A 27,919-nucleotide genomic window follows, 5' to 3' on the forward strand; every position below is an offset into this window, starting at 1 on the left:
TTTTTAATATGTATCTACCAAGAAACAGAAGTAAAAATGAACATTTTGAAACATCTGTCTCCCCGTCGGGGAATTGAACCCCGGTCTCCCACGTGACAGGCGGGGATACTTACCACTATACTAACGAGGAACTGACGGATAGCTGCTCTGTCGGAGCAGGAATCGAGCTGTGAACAGAACTGGACACCATGAGAAGTCGACAGACACATTGAGAGACAGATACAAACGGACAAACAGGGAGAGACAGACACCGAGATAGAGACAACGAGAGACAGAAAGTGTGAGACTGAGAAGGAGAGGCAGATTGGGTGAGAAAAAGACTCAAACACATACAGAGACAGAGATTTGTGTGTTTGATCTATTAAGAGAGAAAGGGAAAGAGTGAGAGAAAGACAATGATAAAGACAGTGACAAGGAGAGAGACAGATAGAGAGAAAGAGATAGAGACTAAAACAGAAAATGATGGAAATACTTCTCAGGTTAGAGGCAGGGACTAACATAGACAGGCAAAGAAATGGACAGACCGAAATGATGGGAAAGAGAGAGCCAGTCAGACAAAGAATCTGAGAGAATCCCATTGGAATAGACCTGGGCACCGTGAGAAAGAGACAGATTGAGAGACTGAGACAAACGGAGAAACAGGGACAGACAGAGTGAGTCAGACTGAGAGAGACAAAGACTCAGACATACAAACACATACACAGCTCTGTGGAGAGAGAGAGAGAGGCAGAGACCGAGCGACACAGATACATTTCACAATTTCATTTCATTATCGGTTCAGAGTGACACATAGTTACAGAAAATTGTTGATTCAACCGATGAAAATCGGACATCACTGATCAGAATGGGAGGAAATCTGTGTTAAAATAAATAGAAACCAGGAGTGGGGAAGAACCCACGGTGGAAAACCCTTTGAAGTTTAAGGCCAACGACATAACCACTCGGTTATCCTGGCCCTGTGAGAGCTTGGATTCTGTCTCTGTGACAAACTGGGCTTCAACACCAACCCCACATACAAACACATGCACATAGTCTTTTAGTGAGCATTTACGAACATTTTGAGGAATATTGACACGGGGGCAACTCTCCTACTCTGTTTCGAGTAATGCTCTGGGACCTTTCATATCCACCCGAGGGTGCAGACGGAGCTTCAATTTAACATTTCATCCGAAAGTCAACAGCTTCAACATTGCAAAATTCCCCAAGTGCTGCACTTGAGTGTTAGCCAAGATGATATGCTCAAGTCCAAGGAGTGCGACTTGAAGACACAAACTCCTGATTCAGTCGAGAATGCTGCCACTGAACCAAAGCCGATACAAAAGTTCACAACCGTATTATTTTCCCCAAGTCTTTTTTATAAGTTCCAGGACATACCAAATTCATGGTGATGATTTCCACAGACAGTTGCACATACACAGAGACAAAAATAGAGATAGACAGACACAGAGACACAGATAACCAAAAATTTACACGCACCAACGGGCATGCACAGCTGCCTTAGACATCTCGAGGGATAGACAGGCTGAATCACTGTCGCAACTATGACTGATTGCTGCGATTTTTTAATCGGATGTATCGTGAATATTGCAGATTAATAAAAATGAGAACAAATGTCAGTGTTGAAAGGTGTGGGACATTATTCCAATTATCACATGATCAGTTTGGTAGCGAACTGGTTAAATTGTGAAATGGAATGAAAATGCTGCGAATCGTAGTCGGCAGGATTCGAACCTGCGCGGGAAAATCCCAATGGATTTCTAGTCCATCGCCTTAACCACTCCGCCATGACTACTGCGTCGCTGGCTTTTTAAACGTTACTCAGAAAAAACTCAGTCATCCATCTCTGTGCAGCAGACGGCCAAAGAATCCTGAAAAAGTCTCCGTTTGCTAAAAATCTGGAAGAGGCAAACTCCTCCACATGTATTTTCACAGTTCGATTTCGCTCTGGAATTTTTAATATGTATCTACCAAGAAACAGAAGTAAAAATCAACATTTTGAAACATCTGCCTCCCCGTCGGGGAATTGAACCCCGGTCTCCCGCGTGACAGGCGGGGATACTCACCACTATACTAACGAGGAACTGACGGATAGCTCCTCTGTCGGAGCAGGAATCGAGCTGTGAACAGAACTGGACACCATGAGAAGTCGACAGACACATTGAGAGACAGAGACAAACCGACAAACAGGGAGAGACAGACACCGAGATAGAGACAACGAGAGGCAGAAAGTGTGAGACTGAGAAGGAGAGGCAGATTGGGTGAGAAAAAGACTCAAACACATACAGAGACAGAGATTTGTGTGTTTGATCTATTAAGAGAGAAAGGGAAAGAGTGAGAGAAAGACAATGATAAAGTCAGTGACAAGGAGAGAGACAGATAGAGAGAAAGAGATAGAGACTAAAACAGAAAATGATGGAAATACTTCTCAGGTTAGAGGCAGGGACTAACAGAGACAGGCAAAGAAATGGACAGACCGAAATGATGGGAAAGAGAGAGCCAGTCAGAAAAAGAATCTGAGAGAATCCCATTGGAACAGACGTGGGCACCGTGAGAAAGAGACACATTGAGAGACTGAGACAAACGGAGAAACAGGGACAGACAGAGTGAGTCAGACTGAGAGAGACAAAGACTCAGACATACAAACACATACACAGCTCTGTGGAGAGAGAGAGAGAGGCAGAGACCGAGCGACACAGATACATTTCACAATTTCATTTCATTATCGGTTCAGAGTGACACATAGTTACAGAAAATTGTTGATTCAACCGATGAAAATCGGACATCACTGATCAGAATGGGAGGAAATCTGTGTTAAAATAAATAGAAACCAGGAGTGGGGAAGAACCCACGGTGGAAAACCCTTTGAAGTTTAAGGCCAACGACATAACCACTCGGTTATCCTGGCCCTGTGAGAGCTTGGATTCTGTCTCTGTGACAAACTGGGCTTCAACACCAACCCCACATACAAACACATGCACATAGTCTTTTAGTGAGCATTTACGAACATTTTGAGGAATATTGACACGGGGGCAACTCTCCTACTCTGTTTCGAGTAATGCTCTGGGACCTTTCATATCCACCCGAGGGTGCAGACGGAGCTTCAATTTAACATTTCATCCGAAAGTCAACAGCTTCAACATTGCAAAATTCCCCAAGTGCTGCACTTGAGTGTTAGCCAAGATGATATGCTCAAGTCCAAGGAGTGCGACTTGAAGACACAAACTCCTGATTCAGTCGAGAATGCTGCCACTGAACCAAAGCCGATACAAAAGTTCACAACCGTATTATTTTCCCCAAGTCTTTTTTATAAGTTCCAGGACATACCAAATTCATGGTGATGATTTCCACAGACAGTTGCACATACACAGAGACAAAAATAGAGATAGACAGACACAGAGACACAGATAACCAAAAATTTACACGCACCAACGGGCATGCACAGCTGCCTTAGACATCTCGAGGGATAGACAGGCTGAATCACTGTCGCAACTATGACTGATTGCTGCGATTTTTTAATCGGATGTATCGTGAATATTGCAGATTAATAAAAATGAGAACAAATGTCAGTGTTGAAAGGTGTGGGACATTATTCCAATTATCACATGATCAGTTTGGTAGCGAACTGGTTAAATTGTGAAATGGAATGAAAATGCTGCGAATCGTAGTCGGCAGGATTCGAACCTGCGCGGGAAAATCCCAATGGATTTCTAGTCCATCGCCTTAACCACTCCGCCATGACTACTGCGTCGTTGGCTTTTTAAACGTTACTCAGAAAAAACTCAGTCATCCATCTCTGTGCAGCAGACGGCCAAAGAATCCTGAAAAAGTCTCCGTTTGCTAAAAATCTGGAAGAGGCAAACTCCTCCACATGTATTTTCACAGTTCGATTTCGCTCTGGAATTTTTAATATGTATCTACCAAGAAACAGAAGTAAAAATCAACATTTTGAAACATCTGCCTCCCCGTCGGGGAATTGAACCCCGGTCTCCCGCGTGACAGGCGGGGATACTCACCACTATACTAACGAGGAACTGACGGATAGCTCCTCTGTCGGAGCAGGAATCGAGCTGTGAACAGAACTGGACACCATGAGAAGTCGACAGACACATTGAGAGACAGAGACAAACCGACAAACAGGGAGAGACAGACACCGAGATAGAGACAACGAGAGGCAGAAAGTGTGAGACTGAGAAGGAGAGGCAGATTGGGTGAGAAAAAGACTCAAACACATACAGAGACAGAGATTTGTGTGTTTGATCTATTAAGAGAGAATGGGAAAGAGTGAGAGAAAGACAATGATAAAGTCAGTGACAAGGAGAGAGACAGATAGAGAGAAAGAGATAGAGACTAAAACAGAAAATGATGGAAATACTTCTCAGGTTAGAGGCAGGGACTAACAGAGACAGGCAAAGAAATGGACAGACCGAAATGATGGGAAAGAGAGAGCCAGTCAGAAAAAGAATCTGAGAGAATCCCATTGGAACAGACGTGGGCACCGTGAGAAAGAGACACATTGAGAGACTGAGACAAACGGAGAAACAGGGACAGACAGAGTGAGTCAGACTGAGAGAGACAAAGACTCAGACATACAAACACATACACAGCTCTGTGGAGAGAGAGAGAGAGGCAGAGACCGAGCGACACAGATACATTTCACAATTTCATTTCATTATCGGTTCAGAGTGACACATAGTTACAGAAAATTGTTGATTCAACCGATGAAAATCGGACATCACTGATCAGAATGGGAGGAAATCTGTGTTAAAATAAATAGAAACCAGGAGTGGGGAAGAACCCACGGTGGAAAACCCTTTGAAGTTTAAGGCCAACGACATAACCACTCGGTTATCCTGGCCCTGTGAGAGCTTGGATTCTGTCTCTGTGACAAACTGGGCTTCAACACCAACCCCACATACAAACACATGCACATAGTCTTTTAGTGAGCATTTACGAACATTTTGAGGAATATTGACACGGGGGCAACTCTCCTACTCTGTTTCGAGTAATGCTCTGGGACCTTTCATATCCACCCGAGGGTGCAGACGGAGCTTCAATTTAACATTTCATCCGAAAGTCAACAGCTTCAACATTGCAAAATTCCCCAAGTGCTGCACTTGAGTGTTAGCCAAGATGATATGCTCAAGTCCAAGGAATGCGACTTCAACACACAAACTCCTGATTCAGTCGAGAATGCTGCCACTGAACCAAAGCCGATACAAAAGTTCACAACCGTATTATTTTCCCCACGTCTTTTTTATAAGTTCCAGGACATACCAAATTCATGGTGATGATTTCCACAGACAGTTGCACATACACAGAGACAAAAATAGAGATAGACAGACACAGAGACACAGATAACCAAAAATTTACACGCACCAACGGGCATGCACAGCTGCCTCAGATATCTCGAGGGATAGACAGGCTGAATCACTGTCGCAACTATGACTGATTGTTGCGATTTTTTAATCGGATGTATCGTGAATATTGCAGATTAATAAAAATGAGAACAAATGTCAGTGTTGAAAGGTGTGGGACGTTATTCCAATTATCACATGATCAGTTTGGTAGCGAACTGGTTAAATTGTGAAATGGAATGAAAAATGCTGAGAATCGTAGTCGGCAGGATTCGAACCTGTGCGGGAAAATCCCAATGGATTTCTAGTTCATCGCCTTAACCACTCGGCCACGACTACTGTGTCGCTGGCTTTTTAAACGTTACTCAGAAAAAACTCAGTCATCCATCTCTGTGCAGCAGACGGCCAAAGAATCCTGAAAAAGTCTCCGTTTGCTAAAAATCTGGAAGAGGCAAACTCCTCTACCTGTATTTTCACAGTTCGATTTCGCTCTGGAATTTTTAATATGTATCTACCAAGAAACAGAAGTAAAAATCAACATTTTGAAACATCTGCCTCCCCGTCGGAGAATTGAACCCCGGTCTCCCACGTGACAGGCGGGGATACTTACCACTATACTAACGAGGAACTGACGGATAGCTCCTCTGTCGGAGCAGGAATCGAGCTGTGAACAGAACTGGACACCATGAGAAGTCGACAGACACATTGAGAGACAGAGACAAACCGACAAACAGGGAGAGACAGACACCGAGATAGAGACAACGAGAGGCAGAAAGTGTGAGACTGAGAAGGAGAGGCAGATTGGGTGAGAAAAAGACTCAAACACATACAGAGACAGAGATTTGTGTGTTTGATCTATTAAGAGAGAAAGGGAAAGAGTGAGAGAAAGACAATGATAAAGTCAGTGACAAGGAGAGAGACAGATAGAGAGAAAGAGATAGAGACTAAAACAGAAAATGATGGAAATACTTCTCAGGTTAGAGGCAGGGAATAACAGAGACAGGCAAAGAAATGGACAGACCGAAATGATGGGAAAGAGAGAGCCAGTCAGAAAAAGAATCTGAGAGAATCCCATTGGAACAGACGTGGGCACCGTGAGAAAGAGACAGATTGAGAGACTGAGACAAACGGAGAAACAGGGACAGACAGAGTGAGTCAGACTGAGAGAGACAAAGACTCAGACATACAAACACATACACAGCTCTGTGGAGAGAGAGAGAGAGGCAGAGACCGAGCGACACAGATACATTTCACAATTTCATTTCATTATCGGTTCAGAGTGACACATAGTTACAGAAAATTGTTGATTCAACCGATGAAAATCGGACATCACTGATCAGAATGGGAGGAAATCTGTGTTAAAATAAATAGAAACCAGGAGTGGGGAAGAACCCACGGTGGAAAACCCTTTGAAGTTTAAGGCCAACGACATAACCACTCGGTTATCCTGGCCCTGTGAGAGCTTGGATTCTGTCTCTGTGACAAACTGGGCTTCAACACCAACCCCACATACAAACACATGCACATAGTCTTTTAGTGAGCATTTACGAACATTTTGAGGAATATTGACACGGGGGCAACTCTCCTACTCTGTTTCGAGTAATGCTCTGGGACCTTTCATATCCACCCGAGGGTGCAGACGGAGCTTCAATTTAACATTTCATCCGAAAGTCAACAGCTTCAACATTGCAAAATTCCCCAAGTGCTGCACTTGAGTGTTAGCCAAGATGATATGCTCAAGTCCAAGGAGTGCGACTTGAACACACAAACTCCTGATTCAGTCGAGAATGCTGCCACTGAACCAAAGCCGATACAAAAGTTCACAACCGTATTATTTTCCCCACGTCTTTTTTATAAGTTCCAGGACATACCAAATTCATGGTGATGATTTCCACAGACAGTTGCACATACACAGAGACAAAAATAGAGATAGACAGACACAGAGACACAGATAACCAAAAATTTACACGCACCAACGGGCATGCACAGCTGCCTTACACATCTCGAGGGATAGACAGGCTGAATCACTGTCGCAACTATGACTGATTGCTGCGATTTTTTAATCGGATGTATCGTGAATATTGCAGATTAATAAAAATGAGAACAAATGTCAGTGTTGAAAGGTGTGGGACGTTATTCCAATTATCACATGATCAGTTTGGTGGAGAACTGGTTAAATTGTGAAATGGAATGAAAAATGCTGCGAATCGTAGTCGGCAGGATTCGAACCTGCGCGGGAAAATCCCAATGGATTTCTAGTCCATCGCCTTAACCACTCGGCCACGACTACTGTGTCGTTGGCTTTTTAAACGTTACTCAGAAAAAACTCAGTCATCCATCTCTGTGCAGCAGACGGCCAAAGAATCCTGAAAAAGTCTCCGTTTGCAAAAAATCTGGAAGAGGCAAACTCCTCCACATGTATTTTCACAGTTCGATTTCGCTCTGGAATTTTTAATATGTATCTACCAAGAAACAGAAGTAAAAATGAACATTTTGAAACATCTGTCTCCCCGTCGGGGAATTGAACCCCGGTCTCCCACGTGACAGGCGGGGATACTTACCACTATACTAACGAGGAACTGACGGATAGCTCCTCTGTCGGAGCAGGAATCGAGCTGTGAACAGAACTGGACACCATGAGAAGTCGACAGACACATTGAGAGACAGATACAAACGGACAAACAGGGAGAGACAGACACCGAGATAGAGACAACGAGAGACAGAAAGTGTGAGACTGAGAAGGAGAGGCAGATTGGGTGAGAAAAAGACTCAAACACATACAGAGACAGAGATTTGTGTGTTTGATCTATTAAGAGAGAAAAGGAAAGAGTGAGAGAAAGACAATGATAAAGACAGTGACAAGGAGAGAGACAGATAGAGAGAAAGAGATAGAGACTAAAACAGAAAATGATGGAAATACTTCTCAGGTTAGAGGCAGGGACTAACAGAGACAGGCAAAGAAATGGACAGACCGAAATGATGGGAAAGAGAGAGCCAGTCAGACAAAGAATCTGAGAGAATCCCATTGGAACAGACGTGGGCACCGTGAGAAAGAGACAGATTGAGAGACTGAGACAAACGGAGAAACAGGGACAGACAGAGTGAGTCAGACTGAGAGAGACAAAGACTCAGACATACAAACACATACACAGCTCTGTGGAGAGAGAGAGAGAGGCAGAGACCGAGCGACACAGATACATTTCACAATTTCATTTCATTATCGGTTCAGAGTGACACATAGTTACAGAAAATTGTTGATTCAACCGATGAAAATCGGACATCACTGATCAGAATGGGAGGAAATCTGTGTTAAAATAAATAGAAACCAGGAGTGGGGAAGAACCCACGGTGGAAAACCCTTTGAAGTTTAAGGCCAACGACATAACCACTCGGTTATCCTGGCCCTGTGAGAGCTTGGATTCTGTCTCTGTGACAAACTGGGCTTCAACACCAACCCCACATACAAACACATGCACATAGTCTTTTAGTGAGCATTTACGAACATTTTGAGGAATATTGACACGGGGGCAACTCTCCTACTCTGTTTCGAGTAATGCTCTGGGACCTTTCATATCCACCCGAGGGTGCAGACGGAGCTTCAATTTAACATTTCATCCGAAAGTCAACAGCTTCAACATTGCAAAATTCCCCAAGTGCTGCACTTGAGTGTTAGCCAAGATGATATGCTCAAGTCCAAGGAGTGCGACTTGAAGACACAAACTCCTGATTCAGTCGAGAATGCTGCCACTGAACCAAAGCCGATACAAAAGTTCACAACCGTATTATTTTCCCCAAGTCTTTTTTATAAGTTCCAGGACATACCAAATTCATGGTGATGATTTCCACAGACAGTTGCACATACACAGAGACAAAAATAGAGATAGACAGACACAGAGACACAGATAACCAAAAATTTACACGCACCAACGGGCATGCACAGCTGCCTTAGACATCTCGAGGGATAGACAGGCTGAATCACTGTCGCAACTATGACTGATTGCTGCGATTTTTTAATCGGATGTATCGTGAATATTGCAGATTAATAAAAATGAGAACAAATGTCAGTGTTGAAAGGTGTGAGACATTATTCCAATTATCACATGATCAGTTTGGTAGCGAACTGGTTAAATTGTGAAATGGAATGAAAATGCTGCGAATCGTAGTCGGCAGGATTCGAACGTGCGCGGGAAAATCCCAATGGATTTCTAGTCCATCGCCTTAACCACTCCGCCATGACTACTGCGTCGCTGGCTTTTTAAACGTTACTCAGAAAAAACTCAGTCATCCATCTCTGTGCAGCAGACGGCCAAAGAATCCTGAAAAAGTCTCCGTTTGCTAAAAATCTGGAAGAGGCAAACTCCTCCACATGTATTTTCACAGTTCGATTTCGCTCTGGAATTTTTAATATGTATCTACCAAGAAACAGAAGTAAAAATCAACATTTTGAAACATCTGCCTCCCCGTCGGGGAATTGAACCCCGGTCTCCCGCGTGACAGGCGGGGATACTCACCACTATACTAACGAGGAACTGACGGATAGCTCCTCTGTCGGAGCAGGAATCGAGCTGTGAACAGAACTGGACACCATGAGAAGTCGACAGACACATTGAGAGACAGATACAAACGGACAAACAGGGAGAGACAGACACCGAGATAGAGACAACGAGAGACAGAAAGTGTGAGACTGAGAAGGAGAGGCAGATTGGGTGAGAAAAAGACTCAAACACATACAGAGACAGAGATTTGTGTGTTTGATCTATTAAGAGAGAAAAGGAAAGAGTGAGAGAAAGACAATGATAAAGACAGTGACAAGGAGAGAGACAGATAGAGAGAAAGAGATAGAGACTAAAACAGAAAATGATGGAAATACTTCTCAGGTTAGAGGCAGGGACTAACAGAGACAGGCAAAGAAATGGACAGACCGAAATGATGGGAAAGAGAGAGCCAGTCAGACAAAGAATCTGAGAGAATCCCATTGGAACAGACGTGGGCACCGTGAGAAAGAGACAGATTGAGAGACTGAGACAAACGGAGAAACAGGGACAGACAGAGTGAGTCAGACTGAGAGAGACAAAGACTCAGACATACAAACACATACACAGCTCTGTGGAGAGAGAGAGAGAGGCAGAGACCGAGCGACACAGATACATTTCACAATTTCATTTCATTATCGGTTCAGAGTGACACATAGTTACAGAAAATTGTTGATTCAACCGATGAAAATCGGACATCACTGATCAGAATGGGAGGAAATCTGTGTTAAAATAAATAGAAACCAGGAGTGGGGAAGAACCCACGGTGGAAAACCCTTTGAAGTTTAAGGCCAACGACATAACCACTCGGTTATCCTGGCCCTGTGAGAGCTTGGATTCTGTCTCTGTGACAAACTGGGCTTCAACACCAACCCCACATACAAACACATGCACATAGTCTTTTAGTGAGCATTTACGAACATTTTGAGGAATATTGACACGGGGGCAACTCTCCTACTCTGTTTCGAGTAATGCTCTGGGACCTTTCATATCCACCCGAGGGTGCAGACGGAGCTTCAATTTAACATTTCATCCGAAAGTCAACAGCTTCAACATTGCAAAATTCCCCAAGTGCTGCACTTGAGTGTTAGCCAAGATGATATGCTCAAGTCCAAGGAGTGCGACTTGAAGACACAAACTCCTGATTCAGTCGAGAATGCTGCCACTGAACCAAAGCCGATACAAAAGTTCACAACCGTATTATTTTCCCCAAGTCTTTTTTATAAGTTCCAGGACATACCAAATTCATGGTGATGATTTCCACAGACAGTTGCACATACACAGAGACAAAAATAGAGATAGACAGACACAGAGACACAGATAACCAAAAATTTACACGCACCAACGGGCATGCACAGCTGCCTTAGACATCTCGAGGGATAGACAGGCTGAATCACTGTCGCAACTATGACTGATTGCTGCGATTTTTTAATCGGATGTATCGTGAATATTGCAGATTAATAAAAATGAGAACAAATGTCAGTGTTGAAAGGTGTGGGACATTATTCCAATTATCACATGATCAGTTTGGTAGCGAACTGGTTAAATTGTGAAATGGAATGAAAATGCTGCGAATCGTAGTCGGCAGGATTCGAACCTGCGCGGGAAAATCCCAATGGATTTCTAGTCCATCGCCTTAACCACTCCGCCATGACTACTGCGTCGCTGGCTTTTTAAACGTTACTCAGAAAAAACTCAGTCATCCATCTCTGTGCAGCAGACGGCCAAAGAATCCTGAAAAAGTCTCCGTTTGCTAAAAATCTGGAAGAGGCAAACTCCTCCACATGTATTTTCACAGCTCGATTTCGCTCTGGAATTTTTAATATGTATCTACCAAGAAACAGAAGTAAAAATCAACATTTTGAAACATCTGCCTCCCCGTCGGGGAATTGAACCCCGGTCTCCCGCGTGACAGGCGGGGATACTCACCACTATACTAACGAGGAACTGACGGATAGCTCCTCTGTCGGAGCAGGAATCGAGCTGTGAACAGAACTGGACACCATGAGAAGTCGACAGACACATTGAGAGACAGAGACAAACCGACAAACAGGGAGAGACAGACACCGAGATAGAGACAACGAGAGGCAGAAAGTGTGAGACTGAGAAGGAGAGGCAGATTGGGTGAGAAAAAGACTCAAACACATACAGAGACAGAGATTTGTGTGTTTGATCTATTAAGAGAGAAAGGGAAAGAGTGAGAGAAAGACAATGATAAAGTCAGTGACAAGGAGAGAGACAGATAGAGAGAAAGAGATAGAGACTAAAACAGAAAATGATGGAAATACTTCTCAGGTTAGAGGCAGGGACTAACAGAGACAGGCAAAGAAATGGACAGACCGAAATGATGGGAAAGAGAGAGCCAGTCAGAAAAAGAATCTGAGAGAATCCCATTGGAACAGACGTGGGCACCGTGAGAAAGAGACACATTGAGAGACTGAGACAAACGGAGAAACAGGGACAGACAGAGTGAGTCAGACTGAGAGAGACAAAGACTCAGACATACAAACACATACACAGCTCTGTGGAGAGAGAGAGAGAGGCAGAGACCGAGCGACACAGATACATTTCACAATTTCATTTCATTATCGGTTCAGAGTGACACATAGTTACAGAAAATTGTTGATTCAACCGATGAAAATCGGACATCACTGATCAGAATGGGAGGAAATCTGTGTTAAAATAAATAGAAACCAGGAGTGGGGAAGAACCCACGGTGGAAAACCCTTTGAAGTTTAAGGCCAACGACATAACCACTCGGTTATCCTGGCCCTGTGAGAGCTTGGATTCTGTCTCTGTGACAAACTGGGCTTCAACACCAACCCCACATACAAACACATGCACATAGTCTTTTAGTGAGCATTTACGAACATTTTGAGGAATATTGACACGGGGGCAACTCTCCTACTCTGTTTCGAGTAATGCTCTGGGACCTTTCATATCCACCCGAGGGTGCAGACGGAGCTTCAATTTAACATTTCATCCGAAAGTCAACAGCTTCAACATTGCAAAATTCCCCAAGTGCTGCACTTGAGTGTTAGCCAAGATGATATGCTCAAGTCCAAGGAATGCGACTTGAACACACAAACTCCTGATTCAGTCGAGAATGCTGCCACTGAACCAAAGCCGATACAAAAGTTCACAACCGTATTATTTTCCCCACGTCTTTTTTATAAGTTCCAGGACATACCAAATTCATGGTGATGATTTCCACAGACAGTTGCACATACACAGAGACAAAAATAGAGATAGACAGACACAGAGACACAGATAACCAAAAATTTACACGCACCAACGGGCATGCACAGCTGCCTCAGATATCTCGAGGGATAGACAGGCTGAATCACTGTCGCAACTATGACTGATTGTTGCGATTTTTTAATCGGATGTATCGTGAATATTGCAGATTAATAAAAATGAGAACAAATGTCAGTGTTGAAAGGTGTGGGACGTTATTCCAATTATCACATGATCAGTTTGGTAGCGAACTGGTTAAATTGTGAAATGGAATGAAAAATGCTGAGAATCGTAGTCGGCAGGATTCGAACCTGTGCGGGAAAATCCCAATGGATTTCTAGTCCATCGCCTTAACCACTCGGCCACGACTACTGTGTCGCTGGCTTTTTAAACGTTACTCAGAAAAAACTCAGTCATCCATCTCTGTGCAGCAGACGGCCAAAGAATCCTGAAAAAGTCTCCGTTTGCAAAAAATCTGGAAGAGGCAAACTCCTCCACATGTATTTTCACAGTTCGATTTCGCTCTGGAATTTTTAATATGTATCTACCAAGAAACAGAAGTAAAAATGAACATTTTGAAACATCTGCCTCCCCGTCGGGGAATTGAACCCCGGTCTCCCACGTGACAGGCGGGGATACTTACCACTATACTAACGAGGAACTGACGGATAGCTCCTCTGTCGGAGCAGGAATCGAGCTGTGAACAGAACTGGACACCATGAGAAGTCGACAGACACATTGAGAGACAGATACAAACGGACAAACAGGGAGAGACAGACACCGAGATAGAGACAACGAGAGACAGAAAGTGTGAGACTGAGAAGGAGAGGCAGATTGGGTGAGAAAAAGACTCAAACACATACAGAGACAGAGATTTGTGTGTTTGATCTATTAAGAGAGAAAGGGAAAGAGTGAGAGAAAGACAATGATAAAGACAGTGACAAGGAGAGAGACAGATAGAGAGAAAGAGATAGAGACTAAAACAGAAAATGATGGAAATACTTCTCAGGTTAGAGGCAGGGACTAACAGAGACAGGCAAAGAAATGGACAGACCGAAATGATGGGAAAGAGAGAGCCAGTCAGACAAAGAATCTGAGAGAATCCCATTGGAACAGACGTGGGCACCGTGAGAAAGAGACAGATTGAGAGACTGAGACAAACGGAGAAACAGGGACAGACAGAGTGAGTCAGACTGAGAGAGACAAAGACTCAGACATACAAACACATACACAGCTTTGTGGAGAGAGAGAGAGAGGCAGAGACCGAGCGACACAGATTCATTTCACAATTTCAATTCATTATCGGTTCAGAGTGACACATAGTTACAGAAAATTGTTGATTCAACCGATGAAAATCGGACATCACTGATCAGAATGGGAGGAAATCTGTGTTAAAATAAATAGAAACCAGGAGTGGGGAAGAACCCACGGTGGAAAACCCTTTGAAGTTTAAGGCCAACGACATAACCACTCGGTTATCCTGGCCCTGTGAGAGCTTGGATTCTGTCTCTGTGACAAACTGGGCTTCAACACCAACCCCACATACAAACACATGCACATAGTCTTTTAGTGAGCATTTACGAACATTTTGAGGAATATTGACACGGGGGCAACTCTCCTACTCTGTTTCGAGTAATGCTCTGGGACCTTTCATATCCACCCGAGGGTGCAGACGGAGCTTCAATTTAACATTTCATCCGAAAGTCAACAGCTTCAACATTGCAAAATTCCCCAAGTGCTGCACTTGAGTGTTAGCCAAGATGATATGCTCAAGTCCAAGGAGTGCGACTTGAAGACACAAACTCCTGATTCAGTCGAGAATGCTGCCACTGAACCAAAGCCGATACAAAAGTTCACAACCGTATTATTTTCCCCAAGTCTTTTTTATAAGTTCCAGGACATACCAAATTCATGGTGATGATTTCCACAGACAGTTGCACATACACAGAGACAAAAATAGAGATAGACAGACACAGAGACACAGATAACCAAACATTTACACGCACCAACGGGCATGCACAGCTGCCTCAGATATCTCGAGGGATAGACAGGCTGAATCACTGTCGCAACTATGACTGATTGTTGCGATTTTTTAATCGGATGTATCGTGAATATTGCAGATTAATAAAAATGAGAACAAATGTCAGTGTTGAAAGGTGTGGGACGTTATTCCAATTATCACATGATCAGTTTGGTAGCGAACTGGTTAAATTGTGAAATGGAATGAAAAATGCTGAGAATCGTAGTCGGCAGGATTCGAACCTGTGCGGGAAAATCCCAATGGATTTCTAGTTCATCGCCTTAACCACTCGGCCACGACTACTGTGTCGCTGGCTTTTTAAACGTTACTCAGAAAAAACTCAGTCATCCATCTCTGTGCAGCAGACGGCCAAAGAATCCTGAAAAAGTCTCCGTTTGCTAAAAATCTGGAAGAGGCAAACTCCTCTACCTGTATTTTCACAGTTCGATTTCGCTCTGGAATTTTTAATATGTATCTACCAAGAAACAGAAGTAAAAATCAACATTTTGAAACATCTGCCTCCCCGTCGGAGAATTGAACCCCCGGTCTCCCACGTGACAGGCGGGGATACTTACCACTATACTAACGAGGAACTGACGGATAGCTCCTCTGTCGGAGCAGGAATCGAGCTGTGAACAGAACTGGACACCATGAGAAGTCGACAGACACATTGAGAGACAGAGACAAACCGACAAACAGGGAGAGACAGACACCGAGATAGAGACAACGAGAGGCAGAAAGTGTGAGACTGAGAAGGAGAGGCAGATTGGGTGAGAAAAAGACTCAAACACATACAGAGACAGAGATTTGTGTGTTTGATCTATTAAGAGAGAAAGGGAAAGAGTGAGAGAAAGACAATGATAAAGTCAGTGACAAGGAGAGAGACAGATAGAGAGAAAGAGATAGAGACTAAAACAGAAAATGATGGAAATACTTCTCAGGTTAGAGGCAGGGAATAACAGAGACAGGCAAAGAAATGGACAGACCGAAATGATGGGAAAGAGAGAGCCAGTCAGAAAAAGAATCTGAGAGAATCCCATTGGAACAGACGTGGGCACCGTGAGAAAGAGACAGATTGAGAGACTGAGACAAACGGAGAAACAGGGACAGACAGAGTGAGTCAGACTGAGAGAGACAAAGACTCAGACATACAAACACATACACAGCTCTGTGGAGAGAGAGAGAGAGGCAGAGACCGAGCGACACAGATACATTTCACAATTTCATTTCATTATCGGTTCAGAGTGACACATAGTTACAGAAAATTGTTGATTCAACCGATGAAAATCGGACATCACTGATCAGAATGGGAGGAAATCTGTGTTAAAATAAATAGAAACCAGGAGTGGGGAAGAACCCACGGTGGAAAACCCTTTGAAGTTTAAGGCCAACGACATAACCACTCGGTTATCCTGGCCCTGTGAGAGCTTGGATTCTGTCTCTGTGACAAACTGGGCTTCAACACCAACCCCACATACAAACACATGCACATAGTCTTTTAGTGAGCATTTACGAACATTTTGAGGAATATTGACACGGGGGCAACTCTCCTACTCTGTTTCGAGTAATGCTCTGGGACCTTTCATATCCACCCGAGGGTGCAGACGGAGCTTCAATTTAACATTTCATCCGAAAGTCAACAGCTTCAACATTGCAAAATTCCCCAAGTGCTGCACTTGAGTGTTAGCCAAGATGATATGCTCAAGTCCAAGGAGTGCGACTTGAACACACAAACTCCTGATTCAGTCGAGAATGCTGCCACTGAACCAAAGCCGATACAAAAGTTCACAACCGTATTATTTTCCCCACGTCTTTTTTATAAGTTCCAGGACATACCAAATTCATGGTGATGATTTCCACAGACAGTTGCACATACACAGAGACAAAAATAGAGATAGACAGACACAGAGACACAGATAACCAAAAATTTACACGCACCAACGGGCATGCACAGCTGCCTTACACATCTCGAGGGATAGACAGGCTGAATCACTGTCGCAACTATGACTGATTGCTGCGATTTTTTAATCGGATGTATCGTGAATATTGCAGATTAATAAAAATGAGAACAAATGTCAGTGTTGAAAGGTGTGGGACGTTATTCCAATTATCACATGATCAGTTTGGTGGAGAACTGGTTAAATTGTGAAATGGAATGAAAAATGCTGCGAATCGTAGTCGGCAGGATTCGAACCTGCGCGGGAAAATCCCAATGGATTTCTAGTCCATCGCCTTAACCACTCGGCCACGACTACTGTGTCGTTGGCTTTTTAAACGTTACTCAGAAAAAACTCAGTCATCCATCTCTGTGCAGCAGACGGCCAAAGAATCCTGAAAAAGTCTCCGTTTGCAAAAAATCTGGAAGAGGCAAACTCCTCCACATGTATTTTCACAGTTCGATTTCGCTCTGGAATTTTTAATATGTATCTACCAAGAAACAGAAGTAAAAATGAACATTTTGAAACATCTGTCTCCCCGTCGGGGAATTGAACCCCGGTCTCCCACGTGACAGGCGGGGATACTTACCACTATACTAACGAGGAACTGACGGATAGCTCCTCTGTCGGAGCAGGAATCGAGCTGTGAACAGAACTGGACACCATGAGAAGTCGACAGACACATTGAGAGACAGATACAAACGGACAAACAGGGAGAGACAGACACCGAGATAGAGACAACGAGAGACAGAAAGTGTGAGACTGAGAAGGAGAGGCAGATTGGGTGAGAAAAAGACTCAAACACATACAGAGACAGAGATTTGTGTGTTTGATCTATTAAGAGAGAAAAGGAAAGAGTGAGAGAAAGACAATGATAAAGACAGTGACAAGGAGAGAGACAGATAGAGAGAAAGAGATAGAGACTAAAACAGAAAATGATGGAAATACTTCTCAGGTTAGAGGCAGGGACTAACAGAGACAGGCAAAGAAATGGACAGACCGAAATGATGGGAAAGAGAGAGCCAGTCAGACAAAGAATCTGAGAGAATCCCATTGGAACAGACGTGGGCACCGTGAGAAAGAGACAGATTGAGAGACTGAGACAAACGGAGAAACAGGGACAGACAGAGTGAGTCAGACTGAGAGAGACAAAGACTCAGACATACAAACACATACACAGCTCTGTGGAGAGAGAGAGAGAGGCAGAGACCGAGCGACACAGATACATTTCACAATTTCATTTCATTATCGGTTCAGAGTGACACATAGTTACAGAAAATTGTTGATTCAACCGATGAAAATCGGACATCACTGATCAGAATGGGAGGAAATCTGTGTTAAAATAAATAGAAACCAGGAGTGGGGAAGAACCCACGGTGGAAAACCCTTTGAAGTTTAAGGCCAACGACATAACCACTCGGTTATCCTGGCCCTGTGAGAGCTTGGATTCTGTCTCTGTGACAAACTGGGCTTCAACACCAACCCCACATACAAACACATGCACATAGTCTTTTAGTGAGCATTTACGAACATTTTGAGGAATATTGACACGGGGGCAACTCTCCTACTCTGTTTCGAGTAATGCTCTGGGACCTTTCATATCCACCCGAGGGTGCAGACGGAGCTTCAATTTAACATTTCATCCGAAAGTCAACAGCTTCAACATTGCAAAATTCCCCAAGTGCTGCACTTGAGTGTTAGCCAAGATGATATGCTCAAGTCCAAGGAGTGCGACTTGAAGACACAAACTCCTGATTCAGTCGAGAATGCTGCCACTGAACCAAAGCCGATACAAAAGTTCACAACCGTATTATTTTCCCCAAGTCTTTTTTATAAGTTCCAGGACATACCAAATTCATGGTGATGATTTCCACAGACAGTTGCACATACACAGAGACAAAAATAGAGATAGACAGACACAGAGACACAGATAACCAAAAATTTACACGCACCAACGGGCATGCACAGCTGCCTTAGACATCTCGAGGGATAGACAGGCTGAATCACTGTCGCAACTATGACTGATTGCTGCGATTTTTTAATCGGATGTATCGTGAATATTGCAGATTAATAAAAATGAGAACAAATGTCAGTGTTGAAAGGTGTGGGACATTATTCCAATTATCACATGATCAGTTTGGTAGCGAACTGGTTAAATTGTGAAATGGAATGAAAATGCTGCGAATCGTAGTCGGCAGGATTCGAACGTGCGCGGGAAAATCCCAATGGATTTCTAGTCCATCGCCTTAACCACTCCGCCATGACTACTGCGTCGCTGGCTTTTTAAACGTTACTCAGAAAAAACTCAGTCATCCATCTCTGTGCAGCAGACGGCCAAAGAATCCTGAAAAAGTCTCCGTTTGCTAAAAATCTGGAAGAGGCAAACTCCTCCACATGTATTTTCACAGTTCGATTTCGCTCTGGAATTTTTAATATGTATCTACCAAGAAACAGAAGTAAAAATCAACATTTTGAAACATCTGCCTCCCCGTCGGGGAATTGAACCCCGGTCTCCCGCGTGACAGGCGGGGATACTCACCACTATACTAACGAGGAACTGACGGATAGCTCCTCTGTCGGAGCAGGAATCGAGCTGTGAACAGAACTGGACACCATGAGAAGTCGACAGACACATTGAGAGACAGATACAAACGGACAAACAGGGAGAGACAGACACCGAGATAGAGACAACGAGAGGCAGAAAGTGTGAGACTGAGAAGGAGAGGCAGATTGGGTGAGAAAAAGACTCAAACACATACAGAGACAGAGATTTGTGTGTTTGATCTATTAAGAGAGAAAGGGAAAGAGTGAGAGAAAGACAATGATAAAGTCAGTGACAAGGAGAGAGACAGATAGAGAGAAAGAGATAGAGACTAAAACAGAAAATGATGGAAATACTTCTCAGGTTAGAGGCAGGGACTAACAGAGACAGGCAAAGAAATGGACAGACCGAAATGATGGGAAAGAGAGAGCCAGTCAGAAAAAGAATCTGAGAGAATCCCATTGGAACAGACGTGGGCACCGTGAGAAAGAGACACATTGAGAGACTGAGACAAACGGAGAAACAGGGACAGACAGAGTGAGTCAGACTGAGAGAGACAAAGACTCAGACATACAAACACATACACAGCTCTGTGGAGAGAGAGAGAGAGGCAGAGACCGAGCGACACAGATACATTTCACAATTTCATTTCATTATCGGTTCAGAGTGACACATAGTTACAGAAAATTGTTGATTCAACCGATGAAAATCGGACATCACTGATCAGAATGGGAGGAAATCTGTGTTAAAATAAATAGAAACCAGGAGTGGGGAAGAACCCACGGTGGAAAACCCTTTGAAGTTTAAGGCCAACGACATAACCACTCGGTTATCCTGGCCCTGTGAGAGCTTGGATTCTGTCTCTGTGACAAACTGGGCTTCAACACCAACCCCACATACAAACACATGCACATAGTCTTTTAGTGAGCATTTACGAACATTTTGAGGAATATTGACACGGGGGCAACTCTCCTACTCTGTTTCGAGTAATGCTCTGGGACCTTTCATATCCACCCGAGGGTGCAGACGGAGCTTCAATTTAACATTTCATCCGAAAGTCAACAGCTTCAACATTGCAAAATTCCCCAAGTGCTGCACTTGAGTGTTAGCCAAGATGATATGCTCAAGTCCAAGGAATGCGACTTGAACACACAAACTCCTGATTCAGTCGAGAATGCTGCCACTGAACCAAAGCCGATACAAAAGTTCACAACCGTATTATTTTCCCCACGTCTTTTTTATAAGTTCCAGGACATACCAAATTCATGGTGATGATTTCCACAGACAGTTGCACATACACAGAGACAAAAATAGAGATAGACAGACACAGAGACACAGATAACCAAAAATTTACACGCACCAACGGGCATGCACAGCTGCCTCAGATATCTCGAGGGATAGACAGGCTGAATCACTGTCGCAACTATGACTGATTGTTGCGATTTTTTAATCGGATGTATCGTGAATATTGCAGATTAATAAAAATGAGAACAAATGTCAGTGTTGAAAGGTGTGGGACGTTATTCCAATTATCACATGATCAGTTTGGTAGCGAACTGGTTAAATTGTGAAATGGAATGAAAAATGCTGAGAATCGTAGTCGGCAGGATTCGAACCTGTGCGGGAAAATCCCAATGGATTTCTAGTCCATCGCCTTAACCACTCGGCCACGACTACTGTGTCGCTGGCTTTTTAAACGTTACTCAGAAAAAACTCAGTCATCCATCTCTGTGCAGCAGACGGCCAAAGAATCCTGAAAAAGTCTCCGTTTGCAAAAAATCTGGAAGAGGCAAACTCCTCCACATGTATTTTCACAGTTCGATTTCGCTCTGGAATTTTTAATATGTATCTACCAAGAAACAGAAGTAAAAATGAACATTTTGAAACATCTGCCTCCCCGTCGGGGAATTGAACCCCGGTCTCCCACGTGACAGGCGGGGATACTTACCACTATACTAACGAGGAACTGACGGATAGCTCCTCTGTCGGAGCAGGAATCGAGCTGTGAACAGAACTGGACACCATGAGAAGTCGACAGACACATTGAGAGACAGATACAAACGGACAAACAGGGAGAGACAGACACCGAGATAGAGACAACGAGAGACAGAAAGTGTGAGACTGAGAAGGAGAGGCAGATTGGGTGAGAAAAAGACTCAAACACATACAGAGACAGAGATTTGTGTGTTTGATCTATTAAGAGAGAAAGGGAAAGAGTGAGAGAAAGACAATGATAAAGACAGTGACAAGGAGAGAGACAGATAGAGAGAAAGAGATAGAGACTAAAACAGAAAATGATGGAAATACTTCTCAGGTTAGAGGCAGGGACTAACAGAGACAGGCAAAGAAATGGACAGACCGAAATGATGGGAAAGAGAGAGCCAGTCAGACAAAGAATCTGAGAGAATCCCATTGGAACAGACGTGGGCACCGTGAGAAAGAGACAGATTGAGAGACTGAGACAAACGGAGAAACAGGGACAGACAGAGTGAGTCAGACTGAGAGAGACAAAGACTCAGACATACAAACACATACACAGCTTTGTGGAGAGAGAGAGAGAGGCAGAGACCGAGCGACACAGATTCATTTCACAATTTCATTTCATTATCGGTTCAGAGTGACACATAGTTACAGAAAATTGTTGATTCAACCGATGAAAATCGGACATCACTGATCAGAATGGGAGGAAATCTGTGTTAAAATAAATAGAAACCAGGAGTGGGGAAGAACCCACGGTGGAAAACCCTTTGAAGTTTAAGGCCAACGACATAACCACTCGGTTATCCTGGCCCTGTGAGAGCTTGGATTCTGTCTCTGTGACAAACTGGGCTTCAACACCAACCCCACATACAAACACATGCACATAGTCTTTTAGTGAGCATTTACGAACATTTTGAGGAATATTGACACGGGGGCAACTCTCCTACTCTGTTTCGAGTAATGCTCTGGGACCTTTCATATCCACCCGAGGGTGCAGACGGAGCTTCAATTTAACATTTCATCCGAAAGTCAACAGCTTCAACATTGCAAAATTCCCCAAGTGCTGCACTTGAGTGTTAGCCAAGATGATATGCTCAAGTCCAAGGAGTGCGACTTGAAGACACAAACTCCTGATTCAGTCGAGAATGCTGCCACTGAACCAAAGCCGATACAAAAGTTCACAACCGTATTATTTTCCCCAAGTCTTTTTTATAAGTTCCAGGACATACCAAATTCATGGTGATGATTTCCACAGACAGTTGCACATACACAGAGACAAAAATAGAGATAGACAGACAAAGAGAAACAGATAACCAAAAATTTACACGCACCAACGGGCATGCACAGCTGCCTTAGACATCTCGAGGGATAGACAGGCTGAATCACTGTCGCAACTATGACTGATTGCTGCGATTTTTTAATCGGATGTATCGTGAATATTGCAGATTAATAAAAATGAGAACAAATGTCAGTGTTGAAAGGTGTGGGACATTATTCCAATTATCACATGATCAGTTTGGTAGCGAACTGGTTAAATTGTGAAATGGAATGAAAATGCTGCGAATCGTAGTCGGCAGGATTCGAACCTGCGCGGGAAAATCCCAATGGATTTCTAGTCCATCGCCTTAACCACTCCGCCATGACTACTGCGTCGCTGGCTTTTTAAACGTTACTCAGAAAAAACTCAGTCATCCATCTCTGTGCAGCAGACGGCCAAAGAATCCTGAAAAAGTCTCCGTTTGCTAAAAATCTGGAAGAGGCAAACTCCTCCACATGTATTTTCACAGCTCGATTTCGCTCTGGAATTTTTAATATGTATCTACCAAGAAACAGAAGTAAAAATCAACATTTTGAAACATCTGCCTCCCCGTCGGGGAATTGAACCCCGGTCTCCCGCGTGACAGGCGGGGATACTCACCACTATACTAACGAGGAACTGACGGATAGCTCCTCTGTCGGAGCAGGAATCGAGCTGTGAACAGAACTGGACACCATGAGAAGTCGACAGACACATTGAGAGACAGAGACAAACCGACAAACAGGGAGAGACAGACACCGAGATAGAGACAACGAGAGGCAGAAAGTGTGAGACTGAGAAGGAGAGGCAGATTGGGTGAGAAAAAGACTCAAACACATACAGAGACAGAGATTTGTGTGTTTGATCTATTAAGAGAGAAAGGGAAAGAGTGAGAGAAAGACAATGATAAAGTCAGTGACAAGGAGAGAGACAGATAGAGAGAAAGAGATAGAGACTAAAACAGAAAATGATGGAAATACTTCTCAGGTTAGAGGCAGGGACTAACAGAGACAGGCAAAGAAATGGACAGACCGAAATGATGGGAAAGAGAGAGCCAGTCAGAAAAAGAATCTGAGAGAATCCCATTGGAACAGACGTGGGCACCGTGAGAAAGAGACACATTGAGAGACTGAGACAAACGGAGAAACAGGGACAGACAGAGTGAGTCAGACTGAGAGAGACAAAGACTCAGACATACAAACACATACACAGCTCTGTGGAGAGAGAGAGAGAGGCAGAGACCGAGCGACACAGATACATTTCACAATTTCATTTCATTATCGGTTCAGAGTGACACATAGTTACAGAAAATTGTTGATTCAACCGATGAAAATCGGACATCACTGATCAGAATGGGAGGAAATCTGTGTTAAAATAAATAGAAACCAGGAGTGGGGAAGAACCCACGGTGGAAAACCCTTTGAAGTTTAAGGCCAACGACATAACCACTCGGTTATCCTGGCCCTGTGAGAGCTTGGATTCTGTCTCTGTGACAAACTGGGCTTCAACACCAACCCCACATACAAACACATGCACATAGTCTTTTAGTGAGCATTTACGAACATTTTGAGGAATATTGACACGGGGGCAACTCTCCTACTCTGTTTCGAGTAATGCTCTGGGACCTTTCATATCCACCCGAGGGTGCAGACGGAGCTTCAATTTAACATTTCATCCGAAAGTCAACAGCTTCAACATTGCAAAATTCCCCAAGTGCTGCACTTGAGTGTTAGCCAAGATGATATGCTCAAGTCCAAGGAATGCGACTTGAACACACAAACTCCTGATTCAGTCGAGAATGCTGCCACTGAACCAAAGCCGATACAAAAGTTCACAACCGTATTATTTTCCCCACGTCTTTTTTATAAGTTCCAGGACATACCAAATTCATGGTGATGATTTCCACAGACAGTTGCACATACACAGAGACAAAAATAGAGATAGACAGACACAGAGACACAGATAACCAAAAATTTACACGCACCAACGGGCATGCACAGCTGCCTCAGATATCTCGAGGGATAGACAGGCTGAATCACTGTCGCAACTATGACTGATTGTTGCGATTTTTTAATCGGATGTATCGTGAATATTGCAGATTAATAAAAATGAGAACAAATGTCAGTGTTGAAAGGTGTGGGACGTTATTCCAATTATCACATGATCAGTTTGGTAGCGAACTGGTTAAATTGTGAAATGGAATGAAAAATGCTGAGAATCGTAGTCGGCAGGATTCGAACCTGTGCGGGAAAATCCCAATGGATTTCTAGTCCATCGCCTTAACCACTCGGCCACGACTACTGTGTCGCTGGCTTTTTAAACGTTACTCAGAAAAAACTCAGTCATCCATCTCTGTGCAGCAGACGGCCAAAGAATCCTGAAAAAGTCTCCGTTTGCAAAAAATCTGGAAGAGGCAAACTCCTCCACATGTATTTTCACAGTTCGATTTCGCTCTGGAATTTTTAATATGTATCTACCAAGAAACAGAAGTAAAAATGAACATTTTGAAACATCTGCCTCCCCGTCGGGGAATTGAACCCCGGTCTCCCACGTGACAGGCGGGGATACTTACCACTATACTAACGAGGAACTGACGGATAGCTCCTCTGTCGGAGCAGGAATCGAGCTGTGAACAGAACTGGACACCATGAGAAGTCGACAGACACATTGAGAGACAGATACAAACGGACAAACAGGGAGAGACAGACACCGAGATAGAGACAACGAGAGACAGAAAGTGTGAGACTGAGAAGGAGAGGCAGATTGGGTGAGAAAAAGACTCAAACACATACAGAGACAGAGATTTGTGTGTTTGATCTATTAAGAGAGAAAGGGAAAGAGTGAGAGAAAGACAATGATAAAGACAGTGACAAGGAGAGAGACAGATAGAGAGAAAGAGATAGAGACTAAAACAGAAAATGATGGAAATACTTCTCAGGTTAGAGGCAGGGACTAACAGAGACAGGCAAAGAAATGGACAGACCGAAATGATGGGAAAGAGAGAGCCAGTCAGACAAAGAATCTGAGAGAATCCCATTGGAACAGACGTGGGCACCGTGAGAAAGAGACAGATTGAGAGACTGAGACAAACGGAGAAACAGGGACAGACAGAGTGAGTCAGACTGAGAGAGACAAAGACTCAGACATACAAACACATACACAGCTTTGTGGAGAGAGAGAGAGAGGCAGAGACCGAGCGACACAGATTCATTTCACAATTTCATTTCATTATCGGTTCAGAGTGACACATAGTTACAGAAAATTGTTGATTCAACCGATGAAAATCGGACATCACTGATCAGAATGGGAGGAAATCTGTGTTAAAATAAATAGAAACCAGGAGTGGGGAAGAACCCACGGTGGAAAACCCTTTGAAGTTTAAGGCCAACGACATAACCACTCGGTTATCCTGGCCCTGTGAGAGCTTGGATTCTGTCTCTGTGACAAACTGGGCTTCAACACCAACCCCACATACAAACACATGCACATAGTCTTTTAGTGAGCATTTACGAACATTTTGAGGAATATTGACACGGGGGCAACTCTCCTACTCTGTTTCGAGTAATGCTCTGGGACCTTTCATATCCACCCGAGGGTGCAGACGGAGCTTCAATTTAACATTTCATCCGAAAGTCAACAGCTTCAACATTGCAAAATTCCCCAAGTGCTGCACTTGAGTGTTAGCCAAGATGATATGCTCAAGTCCAAGGAGTGCGACTTGAAGACACAAACTCCTGATTCAGTCGAGAATGCTGCCACTGAACCAAAGCCGATACAAAAGTTCACAACCGTATTATTTTCCCCAAGTCTTTTTTATAAGTTCCAGGACATACCAAATTCATGGTGATGATTTCCACAGACAGTTGCACATACACAGAGACAAAAATAGAGATAGACAGACAAAGAGAAACAGATAACCAAAAATTTACACGCACCAACGGGCATGCACAGCTGCCTTAGACATCTCGAGGAATAGACAGGCTGAATCACTGTCGCAACTATGACTGATTGCTGCGATTTTTTAATCGGATGTATCGTGAATATTGCAGATTAATAAAAATGAGAACAAATGTCAGTGTTGAAAGGTGTGGGACGTTATTCCAATTATCACATGATCAGTTTGGTCGCGAACTGGTTAAATTGTGAAATGGAATGAAAAATGCTGCGAATCGTAGTCGGCAGGATTCGAACCTGCGCGGGAAAATCCCAATGGATTTCTAATCCATCGCCTTAACCACTCGGCCACGACTACTGTGTCGCTGGCTTTTTAAACGTTACTCAGAAAAAACTCAGTCATCCATCTCTGTGCAGCAGACGGCCAAAGAATCCTGAAAAAGTCTCCGTTTGCTAAAAATCTGGAAGAGGCAAACTCCTCTACCTGTATTTTCACAGTTCGATTTCGCTCTGGAATTTTTAATATGTATCTGAGAAGAAACAGAAGTAAAAATCAACATTTTGAAACATCTGCCTCCCCGTCGGGGAATTGAAACCCGGTCTCCCGCTTGACAGGCGGGGATACTCACCACTATACTAACGAGGAACTGACGGAGAGCTGCTCTGTCGGAGCAGGAATCGAGCTGTGAACAGAACTGGACACCATGAGAAGTCGACAGACACATTGAGAGACAGAGACAAACCGACAAACAGGGAGAGACAGACACCGAGATAGACACAACGAGAGACAGAAAGTGTGAGACTGAGAAGGAGAGGCAGATTGGGTGAGAAAAAGACTCAAACACATACAGAGACAGAGATTTGTGTGTTTGATCTATTAAGAGAGAAAGGGAAAGAGTGAGAGAAAGAAAATGATAAAGACAGTGACAAGGAGAGAGACAGATAGAGAGAAAGAGATAGAGACTAAAACAGAAAATGATGGAAATACTTCTCAGGTTAGAGGCAGGGACTAACAGAGACAGGCAAAGAAATGGACAGACCGAAATGATGGGAAAGAGAGAGCCAGTCAGACAAAGAATCTGAGAGAATCCCATTGGAACAGACGTGGGCACCGTGAGAAAGAGAC

The 27,919-nt window shown here is 43.7% G+C and overlaps 21 non-coding genes across 21 annotated transcripts; all 21 read right to left on the minus strand.

The window, feature by feature from the left end:
- Positions 1 to 58: 58 nt before the first annotated feature.
- trnad-guc (transfer RNA aspartic acid (anticodon GUC)) lies at positions 59 to 130 on the minus strand. The gene has a single exon. It is a non-coding gene; the product is annotated as a tRNA-Asp (tRNA).
- Positions 131 to 2,008: 1,878 nt separating this feature from the next.
- Positions 2,009 to 2,080, minus strand: trnad-guc (transfer RNA aspartic acid (anticodon GUC)). Its single transcript has one exon. It is a non-coding gene; the product is annotated as a tRNA-Asp (tRNA).
- Positions 2,081 to 3,958: 1,878 nt separating this feature from the next.
- Positions 3,959 to 4,030, minus strand: trnad-guc (transfer RNA aspartic acid (anticodon GUC)). Its single transcript has one exon. It is a non-coding gene; the product is annotated as a tRNA-Asp (tRNA).
- Positions 4,031 to 5,611: 1,581 nt separating this feature from the next.
- trnas-aga (transfer RNA serine (anticodon AGA)) lies at positions 5,612 to 5,693 on the minus strand. The gene has a single exon. It is a non-coding gene; the product is annotated as a tRNA-Ser (tRNA).
- Positions 5,694 to 7,562: 1,869 nt separating this feature from the next.
- On the minus strand, positions 7,563 to 7,644 carry trnas-aga (transfer RNA serine (anticodon AGA)). Its single transcript has one exon. It is a non-coding gene; the product is annotated as a tRNA-Ser (tRNA).
- A 216-nt stretch (positions 7,645 to 7,860) lies between these two features.
- On the minus strand, positions 7,861 to 7,932 carry trnad-guc (transfer RNA aspartic acid (anticodon GUC)). Its single transcript has one exon. It is a non-coding gene; the product is annotated as a tRNA-Asp (tRNA).
- Positions 7,933 to 9,810: 1,878 nt separating this feature from the next.
- On the minus strand, positions 9,811 to 9,882 carry trnad-guc (transfer RNA aspartic acid (anticodon GUC)). The gene has a single exon. It is a non-coding gene; the product is annotated as a tRNA-Asp (tRNA).
- A 1,878-nt stretch (positions 9,883 to 11,760) lies between these two features.
- On the minus strand, positions 11,761 to 11,832 carry trnad-guc (transfer RNA aspartic acid (anticodon GUC)). Its single transcript has one exon. It is a non-coding gene; the product is annotated as a tRNA-Asp (tRNA).
- A 1,581-nt stretch (positions 11,833 to 13,413) lies between these two features.
- On the minus strand, positions 13,414 to 13,495 carry trnas-aga (transfer RNA serine (anticodon AGA)). The gene has a single exon. It is a non-coding gene; the product is annotated as a tRNA-Ser (tRNA).
- A 216-nt stretch (positions 13,496 to 13,711) lies between these two features.
- On the minus strand, positions 13,712 to 13,783 carry trnad-guc (transfer RNA aspartic acid (anticodon GUC)). Its single transcript has one exon. It is a non-coding gene; the product is annotated as a tRNA-Asp (tRNA).
- A 1,581-nt stretch (positions 13,784 to 15,364) lies between these two features.
- trnas-aga (transfer RNA serine (anticodon AGA)) lies at positions 15,365 to 15,446 on the minus strand. The gene has a single exon. It is a non-coding gene; the product is annotated as a tRNA-Ser (tRNA).
- Positions 15,447 to 17,316: 1,870 nt separating this feature from the next.
- On the minus strand, positions 17,317 to 17,398 carry trnas-aga (transfer RNA serine (anticodon AGA)). The gene has a single exon. It is a non-coding gene; the product is annotated as a tRNA-Ser (tRNA).
- A 216-nt stretch (positions 17,399 to 17,614) lies between these two features.
- trnad-guc (transfer RNA aspartic acid (anticodon GUC)) lies at positions 17,615 to 17,686 on the minus strand. Its single transcript has one exon. It is a non-coding gene; the product is annotated as a tRNA-Asp (tRNA).
- A 1,878-nt stretch (positions 17,687 to 19,564) lies between these two features.
- Positions 19,565 to 19,636, minus strand: trnad-guc (transfer RNA aspartic acid (anticodon GUC)). Its single transcript has one exon. It is a non-coding gene; the product is annotated as a tRNA-Asp (tRNA).
- Positions 19,637 to 21,217: 1,581 nt separating this feature from the next.
- Positions 21,218 to 21,299, minus strand: trnas-aga (transfer RNA serine (anticodon AGA)). Its single transcript has one exon. It is a non-coding gene; the product is annotated as a tRNA-Ser (tRNA).
- Positions 21,300 to 21,515: 216 nt separating this feature from the next.
- On the minus strand, positions 21,516 to 21,587 carry trnad-guc (transfer RNA aspartic acid (anticodon GUC)). Its single transcript has one exon. It is a non-coding gene; the product is annotated as a tRNA-Asp (tRNA).
- A 1,878-nt stretch (positions 21,588 to 23,465) lies between these two features.
- Positions 23,466 to 23,537, minus strand: trnad-guc (transfer RNA aspartic acid (anticodon GUC)). The gene has a single exon. It is a non-coding gene; the product is annotated as a tRNA-Asp (tRNA).
- A 1,581-nt stretch (positions 23,538 to 25,118) lies between these two features.
- trnas-aga (transfer RNA serine (anticodon AGA)) lies at positions 25,119 to 25,200 on the minus strand. Its single transcript has one exon. It is a non-coding gene; the product is annotated as a tRNA-Ser (tRNA).
- A 216-nt stretch (positions 25,201 to 25,416) lies between these two features.
- On the minus strand, positions 25,417 to 25,488 carry trnad-guc (transfer RNA aspartic acid (anticodon GUC)). The gene has a single exon. It is a non-coding gene; the product is annotated as a tRNA-Asp (tRNA).
- Positions 25,489 to 27,069: 1,581 nt separating this feature from the next.
- trnas-aga (transfer RNA serine (anticodon AGA)) lies at positions 27,070 to 27,151 on the minus strand. The gene has a single exon. It is a non-coding gene; the product is annotated as a tRNA-Ser (tRNA).
- Positions 27,152 to 27,367: 216 nt separating this feature from the next.
- trnad-guc (transfer RNA aspartic acid (anticodon GUC)) lies at positions 27,368 to 27,439 on the minus strand. Its single transcript has one exon. It is a non-coding gene; the product is annotated as a tRNA-Asp (tRNA).
- Positions 27,440 to 27,919: the final 480 nt, after the last annotated feature.

Source organism: Pristiophorus japonicus, chromosome 23, assembly GCF_044704955.1.
Source record: "Pristiophorus japonicus isolate sPriJap1 chromosome 23, sPriJap1.hap1, whole genome shotgun sequence".
NCBI lineage: Eukaryota > Metazoa > Chordata > Chondrichthyes > Pristiophoridae > Pristiophorus > Pristiophorus japonicus.